Source organism: Panthera uncia (genome assembly GCF_023721935.1).
Source record: "Panthera uncia isolate 11264 chromosome D3 unlocalized genomic scaffold, Puncia_PCG_1.0 HiC_scaffold_9, whole genome shotgun sequence".
Classification (NCBI taxonomy): domain Eukaryota; kingdom Metazoa; phylum Chordata; class Mammalia; order Carnivora; family Felidae; genus Panthera; species Panthera uncia.
Genome location: NW_026057587.1, coordinates 1,514,040 through 1,529,038, shown reverse-complemented (window position 1 = coordinate 1,529,038; position 14,999 = coordinate 1,514,040).

The window sequence follows — 14,999 nt, the reverse complement described above, 5'->3', positions numbered from 1 at the left end:
TGGCTTTTCCGAGGAAAAACAGATTCAATCTGCACATGGGCCAGGTGTCATAGAAAGGCGACACTGTCTTCCTCTCGGCTCCTGATCCCGAGCAAAAAGATTTCTCAGGCACGCTGCTTTCTAGGAATCAGCAGCTAATTATTGGAGAAGCTCCCACCTCAACGAGGAAGCGCACAAGGAAGTCTGACACACAAGTGTCGCCTGGATGGACTCACGCTCTCTGTCCTTGTTTCCATCCGTCCATCCGTCACTGCTGAATGACGGCATCCCCCAACCCGGCCCGGGGAGGGTCCGGCGGGGAGGAGGAAGGTAAAGTGCAAACAAGGGCCAGGTTCAGAGGCACAAGAAGGCAACGCCAGCGTGATCTACACACACTGTCACGCCCTCCCCACCATCCCGACCAAATGCAGCCCCGGCTGACTGTGGTGGATGAGAAAGATGCACATTTATTTGAAAAGATGGCCACCCTCACGTGGCAACTTTAAACTTCACTGGTGTCATCCGTCTCTTTCACGGAAGACGATCTGAATGCAATCGGGGTCGCGTTTGGGTCTGGGGACTCTCGCCCCTCCTGTGTGGGACAAAGCAGCCAGGAGACTCCCGCGGACTTAGACTGGGAGGTTCATCTGGGTCAGGAGAGGCTGTGCAACCAGTCTGCTAAACTCCCTCCTGGAGAAAGTCTATAAAGGAGCTACTGGGTCGTCCAGCACCCGGTTTGGGGGCCCAGCAGGGTCATTTCTTGTAGGGACCGAGCCTGCGTGGAAGGAACAAAGTCACTTACCCTGCTTTTGAGAATTTGGAAAGTTTTGGTAACAGGCCCAATGAACAAGGAAAGTAATAGGGACCGTTACAACACAGGTGGTCAATTTCATCGAGTATTGGCAACGACAAAATTTCACGCGTCCCTTCTCTGTCCTGCAACTGTCCCTGTGACTTGGCCCCACCCACATTTCATGCTGGAAGCCTTCATTCCGAGCTTGAGATTCCGTGAGGATAGAACCTGATGGGTCTTCCATGGGTCGAATGTCTGCACTTTTGGCTCAGAGAGCCTGGACAGCCCCGGGGGGCGGCGGGGGAGAGGGGAGGGTACAGAGGTAGCCTCCAGGGAGATATTTGTGGGTCAAGTAATCCCTCTGACGTGAACCTGCTCCACTCTTAACTGAGTCTAGAAAAACCTGAAAACCTGGAAACTCCCTTCGGACTTTTCTGAGAATTTCACAAAAATAAATTACAAAGTGACTTTGACTTCATACAGACAGGGGCGGGCAGCAGCATCGATATTTTCCTGCGTCAAAATAGAAAATTCTCTCATGAAGTTCATTTTAAAGGTTGCAATTCTACTTTCCAGTTTCTTTTGCTCAAAGTCATGCAGCACCAACCCCATTCCGAGTTCAGGAGCAGGGAAGCGGAGGGAAACTAATGTGGGGGAGCCCTTCATGGGCGCTTCAGAGCTTATGACATAATTGCTTTAGACCTTGTCATTAAACACTACGCTGGAGTAAGACACAGACTCTTCGCTCCCATGCTTGGTTTACTCGTGATAGAATGGGGTGCACGAGGCCAGTGGGAGTAGGTAGCACACCCCAAGTTTACCGAGGTATCTGAAAGGCAAAGTGTCCTGGGGCACCAGACCAGGAACAGGATAGGATAGGCTTTTTTGGACCTTTGCTTACGTTCTGAGCTCAGCCGCACATCCCTCATCCCTGTCCCCCCTCATCTGCCTGTAGAATTCCTGCTCGTTTTCCAAATGACACTTCCAGATCCATTCCAGCAATGAATCTTCTGGCCCTTCAAGATTGGTTTACCTTCTGCCAGCACCCCTGTTAAAAGTTATTCTTTGTCTTCCTGTTTTTATATCCCCCACCTCCTGATTTGGCAGCGAGATGGCAAAGAGTGTCTACTCTCCCTCGAATGTCCACCGTCTGGCACATGTCTGTGTCCTGACACGTAACAGGTGCTCAGGAAGCACAGGCTGGCACAACAGGAGACCCTTCCAGGAGGCATGAAAATATGTGCACAGGTTCGTGGCTCTATCCCGAATGACCTCTCAGCAGGATGCCTCCTGAGTAGGTCCTGGCAATTAAGTCGTAATCTTTCTAACTTTGGTTGAATCTGTCTCCCTGAATTGATGGCCGTTTTACAAAAAGAAACAGTAGTTTATTTTAGCGTGCTTAACACAAGGATTATTTCCCATGAATCCTGAGAATGAAAGGCAGCCGGGTGAGCATGGGGTCAGGCTGGACCACTGCCAGGGGATGTACTCCTGCACTTGGGCTCCCCAGCAGCCGACACCAAGATCTGCCTCAGCAAAATCCCCAAATACGCCCTGTCACGGTTCTGGGGGATGACTCAAGAACAGTCCATACTGCAAATAAGTACGTTACATCTGGGAGCAGAGGGCCTGCCACCCGGCCTGATTCTAGCTCACATGACCATGAATCCATGAATCCATGGGAAAGTTCTTAGAAACGTGTGGATTGCGGGGCGCCTGGGTGGCTCAGTCGGTGAAGCGTCTGACTTCGGCTCAGGTCATGATCTCACAGTTCGTGGGTTCGAGCCCCACGTCGGGCTCTGTGCTGACAGCTCGGAGCCTGGATCCTGTTTCGGATTCCGTGTCTCATCCTCTCTCTGCCCCTCCCCCGCTCATACTCTGTCTCTCAATAATAAACAAATGTTAAAAAAAAAAAAGAAACGTGCGGATTGCTGGTTAGTCTTGACAATTGCATTGTACTCGACAAAAGTAAGCTTCCTACATGTTTCTGGTGAATCGACTTCTAATATTCAGATGCGTCACGGAGAGTTGACTTTTCTCTTTCATTTATTTTAACAGGTTTACTGAGGTATAATTGATATATCGACATTCCACATGCTTAAAAATGCATAAACTCTTCCCTCTGGACAGCCAGAGGCAATTTGAAAAGTCCCCCGGGTGGTAGGGAAGGGGATGGCCCCTGTAGTTCCCAAGAAATAGCAGGTTGCACCCGGGGCAAGGGCGGCAAATAGAAATGCATGTCAGAACCTGTCCACCTGGGCTCTGCATTCTTGAAATAGTCTCTGTATTCTCCATTTCAGCCTAAATAGCTGTCATCACGGAGCCCGACGTGGGGCTCGAACCCATGAACCGTGAGATCATGACCTGAGCCGAAGTCGGGTGCTTCACCGACTGAGCCACCCAGGCGCCCCAAGAAAGTCAATATTTAAAGTAGTGACTGAATCATATGTACCTCTTTTAAATTAGCAATTTAGGGGTATTGCCCTCTCCACTCCCATCTTTCCTGGAGCGCTCTATTTAAATTCACCATCCATATACTTGGCATCACGGTCCATCTGTCCAGAGCAGTGGTCTAAGGTGGTTTTCCGGATCACCATGGTTTTCACATTTTGCTAGACTGTTCAAGACATTTCACATCGGTGCGTGAGTTGCTCCTGGACGAGTGGTCCATGCAGCACACTCGTATTTGTATGACACGAGCACACATGTTCTATTGCCTGGGGGGCATCAGTGACAGTATTTCTTCCTCTCAATGATCTTTTCTTAAAGGCTGTTGAGAAAAATAAGTGAAGAAAAATAAAAGAAAAAGGAAAGGCTGCTGATAACAATCAACGATCACATGCAGGAATGGCTACGAAATCTGTAGAATCTCAGTTCCTCTGTCTGTCCCTCCCTCCACCGTCTTTATTCCCCTGCCTTCACTTCCTCCTTCCCTTCTGTCTCCCTTTCCTCGGCCCTCTTCTCCCCCCTACCACTCATCTTCCTCTCCCTGCTCAGCCTCAAGCTCCAGGATCTATAAGCATCCAAACCTGGCATTAATTCAAGCCATCTCGGGTTGAACGTATTTTCTCCAAACATTATTTTTTGCTGTTGTCCCTCAAAATGAGGCGTCTGAGAAGTCAGCGATACTAGAGACTGGGAGAGCTCTGATATAAGATGCCTCCTCTTTCCTGGGGGAAATATGACTTTAGGGGAGAAAGAATCCCTCAGTGTGTGTATTTTGGCTATCAGAGTGACCAAATGCCACCAAATCAAGGGATAAAGGCAGCTGGAGAGCTGGGGCGGCGGGAGAGGGGGGGCATCTGGCAGCTTTCAAACTTGGATGATGTCAGCTCCTTGCAGATGTACATGGACCCAAGCAGAAACCCCCCCCCTCCCCCCGGAAACCGATTTTCAGGAAATGCTCCAAGATGATGTCGATGCTTAGCCAGAGTTAGGGACACTGTTCTGTGCAATAAAGGACTGCATTTTCCCAGCAGAGGGGACCACTTCCCTGATTGACGCACTTGCTTATTTCCGACCTTACAACTTTGCAAAAGGGTCTCCTGCCAGAGTTCACAGTGGCTCTCTGCTTCGGATAAATTATACTTTACTGGAAATAGATCCTAGAACAATTACTTCGAGTAGCTTTGTCGCCACGTGAAAAATGATGGGGTTCCAAAGCAGGAATGAACCAAAGAAGGCAAGGTGCTTATGTCAACGACAGCCCGTCATGGCACCAGGTCGTTCCGGAACTAGGATCCAGTGAAGCTTGAGAACATTGAAGATGCCTGGAAAAAACACACTTTCTTCCAGTCCTTCTACCCCAAGTGATTTCTGGGTCTATTTGCTGGGATTCCCAGGAGCGCTTCAGGTATGCAAATGTGTTCTGTTACCTAAAAGACAAGGAGGCACTTCATTCTGTTGGCTTTCGCCAATGCTGCTGCAGAAAATCAGCAAAAATATTTTGAGTGGTGTAACGTGAACTTGAGAGATGAATCCAGAGGGTTTTTTTTAAACGCCATGCTTGAAAAGATTTAATTATATTGTTATGACTGACTCCGGAATGCAGGGCTGCAAATATAGCACTTATTGTTTTCAGCATAGTTTTTTTTTTTTTAATTAATAGACTATTTTTAGAGCAGTTTTAGGTTTATGGAACAACTGGGCAGGAAGTAGAGAGTTTCCATACACAGCACCCCCCCCCCCGACCGCACAGCCTCCCCGTCGCTAGCATCTGACATGGGTGTGGCGGGTCTGTGACAACTGGTGAGCAAAGGACTGATACAGAGATGTCCACTAAAGTCCACGGAGTACATCAGAGTTGTCTCCCCGCGTTGCCCACTGCGTGGGTTTTGACAAGTGCGTAAGGACACGTGTCCTCCATAGGGTCGTACAGAATAGCGTCGCTGCAGTAAAAATGCTCTGTCATTCATCCGTTTATCCCCTCCTTCACCCCCGGCCCCCGGACACCACTGACCCTTTTACTGTCTTCCTAGCAGTGCCTTTTCCAGAACGTCCTGTCTCGGGAAGCATACGGTGTGTAGCCCCTTCAGACTGGCTTTTTTCACTTAGTAATACGCACTTTAGGTTCCTCTGCGTCTCTTCGTGGCTTGATAGCTCGTTTCTTTTTCCTGAACCATATCTCACTGTATGGATTGTTTGTCCATACACCCACGGAAGACGTGGCAGAGGGTTTTGAACAAGGTATGGGACAGTAAGAATGATGTGGCTGAGATTTCTCTCCCAAAAGAGAATGAAAAATACTCCTTACTGTCACTTAACACTGGCCTCTTTGTCAGCGATCAGCGTCCTGGCCTAAGCACAGATGAGTTTAAATTAATTTTCGCTAAGTGTGTTTGTTGTTTGTAGCTCAAACATTGAATACAAAGAAGACGAGGGAGAGGAGAGGAGATGCTTTCAAAGAAGTTGATTTTTATTTGTGGAGATTTTTTTTTAAATTTTTTTAAATGTTTATTTATTTTTGAGACAGAGAGAGACAGAGCATGAACAGGGGAGGGTCAGAGAGAGAGGGAGACACAGAATCGGAAGCAGGCTCCAGGCTCTGAGCCGTCAGCCCAGAGCCCGACGCGGGGCTCGAACTCACGGACCGCGAGATCATGACCTGAGCCGAAGTCGGACGCTTAACCGACTGAGCCACCCAGGCGCCCCAATGGAGATTTTTAAAAATGCCAATTCTAGGGGCGCCTGGGAGGCTCAGTCGGTTGAGCGTCCGACTTCGGCTCAAGTCATGATCTCGCGGTCCGTGAGTTCGAGCCCCGCGTCGGGCTCTGTGCTGACGGCTCAGAGCCTGGAGCCTGCTTTGGGTTCTGTGTCTCCCTCTCGCTCTGCCCCTTCCTTGCTCATGCTCCCCAGGGTGTGGAGCCTGCCAAAAAAAAAAAAAAAAAAAAAAGAAACAAAAATACAGTTCTGTTGTTGGTGTTTTTATACCAGTTGAGCTCTCTGACTCATCTCTGCGTCTCAAAATGCCGTCCAAGGTAGAGGTACAGAACCTCAGATTCTAGCGAGATTCCCGGGACTTAGTTCTGGCTCTGCTCACTTGCCATGTGCCTTCTCTGTCTTTCTTCATCTTAAAGGTGAGGCTAAAAGTAGCTATTTACCACGTAGTGTGGTCGTGGAGTTAAGAGAGTCCGTACATGTTAAGCGCTTATAACAGACACAGCATAGAGCAAATGCTTAACAATCATTAGTTATTACTATGTGTGTGTTCTCCAAGCATCTTATGCTATTTTTTAAAAATTTGTTATTTAGGGGTGCGTGGTGGCTCAGTGGGTTGGGCATCTGGCTTCAGCCCAGGTCATGATCTCACGGTTCGTGGTTTCGAGCCCCGCGTTGGGCTCTGTGCTGACGGCTCGGACCTTGGAGCCTGCTTCGGATTCTGAGTCTCCCTCTCTCTCTGCCCCTCCCCTGCTCATGCTTTCTCTCTCTCTCTCTCTCTCTCATCAAGAATAAATAGACATTAAAAAAATTTAAAATGTGTTATTTAAAAAAATGGAGATGTAATTGATGTATAACATTGTATCCATTTTAGGGGGACTTCGTAATGATTCCTTCTAAGAATAGTGGCAAAATGATCACAGGGTTTAGTTACCATCCATCACCTCACATAGATACACATTGATTTCTTGTGGTGAGAGTGTTTAAGATCCACTCTCTCAGCAAGTTTCAAGTATGCAATGTGTCCAGTGTTGTTAACTACACTCACCATGCTGTGCATTACACCCTGGGACTTACTCCCTCGTAGCGAGAAATCTGTACCTTTTGACCACCTTCACCCGTTACTATTAATATCACTATCTACCTTTATTCTGGGCATAAAGGAGATGTCAAAAATACCGTTGCTTCATCATGCCTGACATCCACTCACTGACTGACGTCTGGACTCCTAAACCAGTCAATATCTGTTCTTTCTTCTGTTAACAGGGACTGGGTTTTCTCTTGGAGATGAAACTCTTCCCATGTCAGATGTGATCTTGGTTGGAAAGGCCAAGGGAGAGAGGCATCCGTCCCTGGGATGTCTTCCCCTGGAACCCAAAGACTTGAACGAGGTCAGGCAAGCATTGAAACACCTGTGATCAGACTCGAACCTGCAGCCCGTCGAGTGTGGTCTCCCGTCGCAGCTGACCTTTCAGGTACGTGAACACCCTCGCGGCTAGTCCGTAAACCCCTGCCTTGCTAATGTTATCGAGAGACCCTCTGTCATACAGAAAAGAAAAAGGAAACCTTCACAGAGGACTTTCTGATGGCCCTGGGTTGAGGATGGGAGTTCACAAGCTTTCCCGGAAACCGAAAGCAGAGTTAAACCTTGAATGACCACACCGAGCACTGCTCTGTAGACATGACTATGTTAAGATTGCACGATTGGTCATTTTCTTTCCCTGGTTGTGGGGATGCTCACTGCTTGTCCAACTTTGTCTTCGGCGCCCCTGGTGGACACCGTTGCAAAGTGACTGGCTGCGGGGAGGGGACACTCTATTTCTCTTTATTTCTCATAAGCTGAGGATCAGGAACCCGGAACCAGGTCTGAGGGGAGCTTCTAAAGACTCAGAGAGCTAAGGTGTTGGGGCAAAGTCTATGATCAATGTCTTTCCAAGGCGATTCTTTTTTATTTTTTTTATTTTTTTTTAGTGTTTATTTATTTTTGAGAGAGACAGAGCACGAGCAGGGAAGGAGAAGAGACAGAGGGAGACACAGAATTCAAAGCAGGTTCCAGGGTCTGAGCTATCAGCACAGAGCCCGATGCAGAGCTCAAACCATGGACTGCGAGATCATGACCTGAGACGAAGTTGGGTGTCCAACCACCTGAGCCACCCAGGCGCCCCTCCAAGGTGATTCTTTATTACCTATATTTTGGTAACTTTGCTCTATATTATTAACTAAAAGCATAGGGAAATAGCAAATTTAGGACAGATTTTACCTCTGGAGGGGGAAGGAACAGACGGAAATTTGGAAAAAGTATACAGTGGGCTTTACGTCTATTTATACTTTTATTTTCTGTGAGCTAAATATTGTGATACACCCGTGTCTTTTATTCTTCACGGCTTTTTGTGTGCTGGACATTTTTCGCAGTAATTTCTTTAAAAGGAAGGGGAAAACAAACCAAAAAAAGAGAAACGTTTATTGGTTACGTAGTAAATAAAACAACATTTCCCAGGTGGACGCTCCTCTTGTTTCCATTAGGAGGGTAAGGTGTTTCTGATGAACAACATTTCACGGGAAGAAAATTCTTGAAGCTCCCCACACACGTCCCTGTGCACAATTCCCCCATATATTCAGCAACGCTGTGTAAGGTTGGGACTTATTAGGCGCTTCTGTTTTCCTGTGTTTTTCACTTGGTCTGAAGCACAGAGCCGTCGCAGAAAATGTGTTTCCCGTACGTCTCTTGTAACCATGAACAGGCAGGAAGTCAGCGAGGTTGATACATGTGATTGCTCCTCTCTGCCCACCATGAAAGAGCCACGGACAAATACCCCCGCCAGTAAAAACTGGATTCTAAGCGCTGTTGAGGCCGAAAGATAATTTTCAAGAGCCGGTACATCCCTCCTTTCACGGCTGAACGGCCTGCTGAGGATTTGTAATTGCATATGCCAGTTTTCAGAGACAGGGCATAATTCTGAGCGGGGATACGGGGTTCATATTCTCCTGAGTTTTCAAAGGCATTCATAGTAACCTCAATTTTTATTTAAAAAATACTTTCTCAGAGATACGTCTCCTTGGACTGAGTACAAACCCATGGAGGGGAAAGCTTGCAGTTAGCGTGTGGAAAAACATACGCTTGTTATCGGGGGGCAAATGCGCAGCCCACATGGGCGTCTGGGTTGGCCCCCAAAGCCCTCCACCCGCAACACTCTGGTTGGAGAGTGGCCGCTACGTGAGTAGTGAGTTGGTGACAGAATAAGACGTGAATTATTTATAATAATAGCCTGGCTTTGGGATACAACGGTCACCAGCAGCAGTCCAGGAGGTGGGACATCCGTGAGTGGCAGGGTCAGATCGATCAAAGTTCAGCACATCCCTTTCGTGACCCATTGAGAAGCCGGCTCCACGCTGGGCACCTGAGATGTTGCAAAAGTCTCCTAGTTGCCGCTTGGACAGCTTGCAGTTTGGTTGGCAAGACAAGACACAAGCATACAGAGAGTGTAGACAGGTCTCAAAGGGCATGACTGCAGTGTAGACCGTCTGCGCCATTGCAGTTTGAAGCCATAAGAGTCGGTGGACATGACGTCATCCGTGGTGTCGGTGAAGAATGGACTGTCCCTGGATCCCCAGAGGGAACGTTTCAGGTGGGAGGGGTGGCAGGAGGGAGGGAACGGAGGGGTGTATGTGGTGCAGGGGGCTGAGGGAGGGGGCAGCTCCCCTCGTGGGTAGTCTGTGGAGGTGCAGGGGGACCGGGTGGCCCAGCTGGGGTTGGGCATACAGGGCTGCTGAGCGGGGCGTGACTCGGATGGTTAGCCCATAGTGTCCGGGGCACGACAGCTCGTAAGCCTACTGCTTATCTCGATGACATTCACCATGAAATGGTCTCATCCCACTCTAAGTAAGAGCAAATTGAGGTTCAGAGGCAAGACGGGGCTCTTCCAGGGCACCCGGCTGTGGGACAGAACAGCAGGACCCTGAGTGGGAGCAGCGGACAGTTCGGGCTCGGGGTCAGACTGCCCGGATCTGAATCCCAGCCCTCCTGCTGCCCACCCGTGAACTCTGGCAGGGTCTCAGCATCCCTGCACCTCAGTTTTCTTGTCTGTCAAATGGGAATGATCATTGTTCCTGGAGCAGCACCTGACACTCAAAGCCAGTGGGATAAAATGCCTAAATTTGTGCCCTAAAAAAAACTGAAAGTTTCTGAATGGAGTGTGTTTAAGCTGTACATAGGTGCTCGCGGGCTGTTTTTCCCGCAGAGATGAGATGTAATGATTCCTTTAGGGGATCCCTAAAAATTCTCTCATCCTTTTCTCCCACCTCCTCAAAGACCCTGCCCCCACACTCACACACATCCACACGCACATGCACACACACGTGTACACACACACCCACCCACACCACACACGCCCCTCCTCTGTCTCTGGCTGTGACAGCTCATGCTCAGCGTGTCCCTGGGGAGGACCTTGCACTGACTTGTGGTGCATCACTCTTGAGGCGGGGCTCTGTCTTCTGGTTGTGCTGCAGACCGTCCAGCTCCTTCGAGACCCACCCTGAGGCCGCCAGCCTGCCCCAGTGTCCACAGCAGAGACCAGGCTGCAAGAAAGAAGCGACAGGAAATGCCAGGAGGCTGTAAGTCTTGGGGCACAGACACTGGGCTCACAGGCTCTGTTTGACAGAAGCCCTCTGCTCCCGACGTGGGCCCGGAGCCCCTGCTCTTCATGGGATGCAGTAGGGACCGGGGCCGGGCCGTGGGACACAGCAGGGACTGGGGCTCAGCCAGCCCACCTGGTGCCTCAGTCGCCTACAGGTGTGCTCACGTCTGAGCTGGCCGGGGACCTGGCCAGAACAGGGAGCCACTGCCCACATCCTGGCCTTCATAGTGAGTCCAGGCCCAGGCAGCCGGAGGCTTCCAGGCTCAGAACGTCCTGTGCAGGTTAATCTCATGTGAAAGCCTCCTGTTCTTACCTTTGTTACAGTGGCTGGAAGCTTCACGTTCACTCTTATGACACTAAAACCTCATGTTACTTCCTTCAGCCAATACTTTGGTTTTCTGTAAGGCTGGTGGCCGAACTCAGCTTTTGGACAAAACCAAGATTTGCTTTGTCTGGGCAGCTATTGAGTTTAGCTCCCCCCGGAAGGTGGGCTCTGTCTGTCAGAATAAGGGCCTTGGGCAGTTTGGAGAAAAATCATCTAATTATAAGATTTGTTGAGTTCAATGGAAACAGGTTGGATATAAAAGCCTGATGTGTTAATTTAAGGGGAGAAAGCACAGTGCTCGCTTATCCCAAATTAAATTTTTGCAGAGTTTTGAATGTTTACCAGAAACTTGGTGATAGCAAGCAATGCTAAATTTTAAGGTGTCCTCAATCGATATTTAAAAGTCCTTAAAAGAATACAGTAAAACCGCGGATTGCAAGTGACTTGTTCTGTGCGTGTTCTGCAAGATGGGCAAACATTCCTAATAACTCCTAACTCGATAAACGAGCGATGTCTTGCAATACGAGTCGTACGTGACACCGAGTGTCACAGGATCACAAATGAGCCCCTGGTTGTTTCCTGTCTCCCTCTCTCTCCCTCTCTCTCTCTCTCTGTGGGATTGTGGGTGATCATCTCCCGTGCTCAGATGCTCAGTCTCAGGCCACAGTGTTTGGCAGAAATCAGTGATTTTTCAGAACTTTGGAAGGTGCCTGAAACTGGCACTGGTGTATTTTCTGTCACTTCAAAGCACCTGTGGACAGTCCTTTGCTTTTCCATCTAAGAGTGAGCTTAGAAATGCTTTGCTTCTTTCCAGGTCAGGCTGCCTGCGGATATAGACCCGTTCCTCTGCCACCTCATTGCCAGTTACATTAAATACAGAATATGACAAGAGTTTATTAATAAAGTCAACATCCGTGTGAGCATATTCAATGGCCCCATGCAGAAAAAGGTTCCATGGAGCCAGTAGATAGCAGTGGTTCCATTAGTGATTGTGAAAGTCGTCCTACAAAATAACCCTCCACTCTCGTCTCCCTCACACCAGCCACGAAGGTTTTCAAAAGTAAGTTCAGGTTAATTTGTTTATTTTTCTCTATGCTTTGTATTTTCTTTATTATTTTGCGTTATATTACAGTACTGTAATCATTTTTATATGAATATTTTTGGGTTGTGAAACGAATCATCTGAGTTTCCATATTTCTCATGGGGAAATTCACTTTGACATACAAATGCTTTGGATTACAAATGTGTTTCCAGAATGAATTATGCTTGCAAACCAAGGTTTTACTGTACTTTTTTATTGAGGTATAATTGACATACCACATTATACTATCTTCCCAGGTACAACCTAAGGATTCAACATCTGTGGATGTTGGGAAACCATCACCACATAAGTCTACTGAACATCCATCACCTCACATAGTCACAATTACTTTTTTTCTTGTGATGAGAACTTTTTATATCCTCCCTCTTAGCAAATTTCAAATATGCAACACAGTATTTATTATTAACCATAGTGAGCATGCTGTACAAAAGGATACTATTGAGTGTCCTTAACAGTAACCTGTGCCATATGCTTACGATATATCGAACGCTGCCCCAAGGATTTGCAAAGCTTGTAAAGCTCACAGCTGCAGGTTATTGGCCAGACTGCACTTTCTCTGGGAAGGCTTATGCTGACCAGACAGGTATAGTGAGTGTAATGCAGTGTGCTCGTCTGCCTACCACACAGGCAGACCAAAACATTAAGAGTTTTCTCTCTACTTAGAGCTTCACATCCCCACAAATTGGTTCATCCGTAGAGCCACGAGCCACAACTCTGTCTCATAAATACACAGTGCCTCAATGTTTATAGCAGGTTCTAACTTCCATGCGAAACAGAAGCTTCCAAATGGGTCTGGCCGTGGTGAGAGCCCTTTACTGAAAAGTCCACTGAATAGAGTAATTGCACGGACATAATGAGGGCGCCCGGTGCCATGTGAAAGTTGTAAATAGCAGGGACAGTGTGATTTGCACTCCGTTATGATACAGTAGCTCATTATGGCTCTGTTTCTAGTCGCTTCATTAACAAGCGCCTCCGTTTCTCTGATAGAAGCCCCTTTTGTGTTAGAGGCAGTGTCTCGCTCAGACTGATGCCCGGGAGTGCGGGCTGATGGGAGGCAGGCATTTGCGGTGCTGAGGACAGGGCTTGAGCCTAAGGGGCCCCCAGAGTGTGCCTACACCCCAGCCACTCAGAAGCAGAGGGGGACATCGCACACACCTTCTATTTCATTCGTGTGTGCTCCGCTCTCTTTGATTGCAAGGAACTCTTATAATAAATAAATGACTGAAATGCCCCCCCAATCTGTGTCCTCTTGCAGATACAAAAGGGGGACATGGCCGCTGTCCCGGGTTCCCCACCAGTGGGCAGACAGGCAGGGCGTAGCAGTGGAGGCCATGACCGGGAACAGAAGCCCTGGAGGAGGGAGGGGGATAGGCTGGGCGTCTGCAATCCTGTGGCCGGCAGAATCCCAGCCACGCTACTGTCTCCCACACCTCATTCCCACAAACCTGAAATCCACGAGGTGGTTAGGACCCACTAGGGTGCTCGTGGGATGGAAAATGGGCACAGGGTTCTGGACATGTGGCCCACTGGGCGGGTCCCCAGCTCAGTGCCCCTGCCCCCTGAGCCACATTGCGGCCACATTTCCTCCTGGTGCCAAGCACATTCACAGGAGTGGGTGTTGGGGGATCCGGGACGATGTATTTTCAGACAGAGTAGAGTTAAGATTCCCTCTGCATGTTAGTTCTAACCGTGCCCTGCAGCTCAGAGGATGAATAGCAGTTCTGAGAGGTGGGCAGAGCCCCACAGAAACAGACACATCCAGGCGTCCCCACTGTCCTCTGCAGCAAACCCAAAGGCCCACAGACTGCAACCAAGCAAGATCTGATTCAGGCACTGGCTAATAATGTAAAATAAAGGCAACTGAGTCAGCTAAGTCTGTTCCCCATTTTAGTGACACACAGTCTCCCCCGTTTGCAGGTGAGGAACCCACCCTTTCTCAGTCACTGAGGGTTTGCCAGACCCAATTTGCTCACCGGTGGGAGTATTTTGGTTGAGCCTGGAGATTTAGGATTCACCAAGACCTGCTCATTTTCTCAGATTTCCCCAGCCAGTGTCCCCCTCGGAGCTTTCGGGGAAGGTCTCTAGAGAAAGAGACTGTCCCCGACCAGCAAGATGTCACCAGGTTTTCTAATCAAGGCACCATTTCACTGTTACTCAGAAGGGTCCACAAATGGATTTTGGTAAGATCAGCGATCGTATTATCTGCCTCCCTAGCCCTTTCACACCTTTTGCTGCGTATGCCAGAGAAAGAGGTTGTGGGTGCTTATAAACCAGAGAATGGACGGGCGGGGTGCTGGGGACTGAGTGAGAGCCAGTGGGGTTTCCTCAACTGCTCTGTTCAATCCAATGACTGCACCACACCAGACAACATGGAAATGCATGGTTAGGTGAGGGTGTGTGTGTGTGTGTGTGTGTGAGAGAGAGAGAGAGAGAGAGAGACAGAGAGAGAGACAGGGTAGGGGTAGGTAGACTGAGGCAAAGAGACAGACACAGAGAGGTCATGGGGATATGGATTTCCCAAAATCTCTGATACCATTTTCAATAGAGAGACACCCAATTTAAGGTACCTCAGCAACATATTCGCATCGTTAGGATGACTCCTCCCCTGGCATCCACGTATCCTTGGAGATAGAGCATAACCACCAACAAGTCTGTTGTTTTTCCTCTCGGAGAACCTGATGTCCTCGTCTCAGCTTTCACTGCTCCAGACCTCAGATTTTCATTCCGTGAAGAATGATTCCTGGGGCACCTGGGTGGCTCAGTCAGATGAGCGTCCGACTTCAGCTCAGGTCATGATCTCACGGTTCGCGGGTTCGAGCCCCGCGTCGGGCTCTATGCTGATGGTTCAGAGCCTGGAGCCTGCTTGGGATTCTGTGTCCCCCTCTCTCTCTGCCCCTCCCCTGCTCACACTCTGTCTCTCTCTCCTTCAAAAATAACTAAACCTTAAAAAAAGTTAAAGAAAAAAGAATGACTCCCACACTATTTTGTGGACAAGATTTGGGCCCAGGG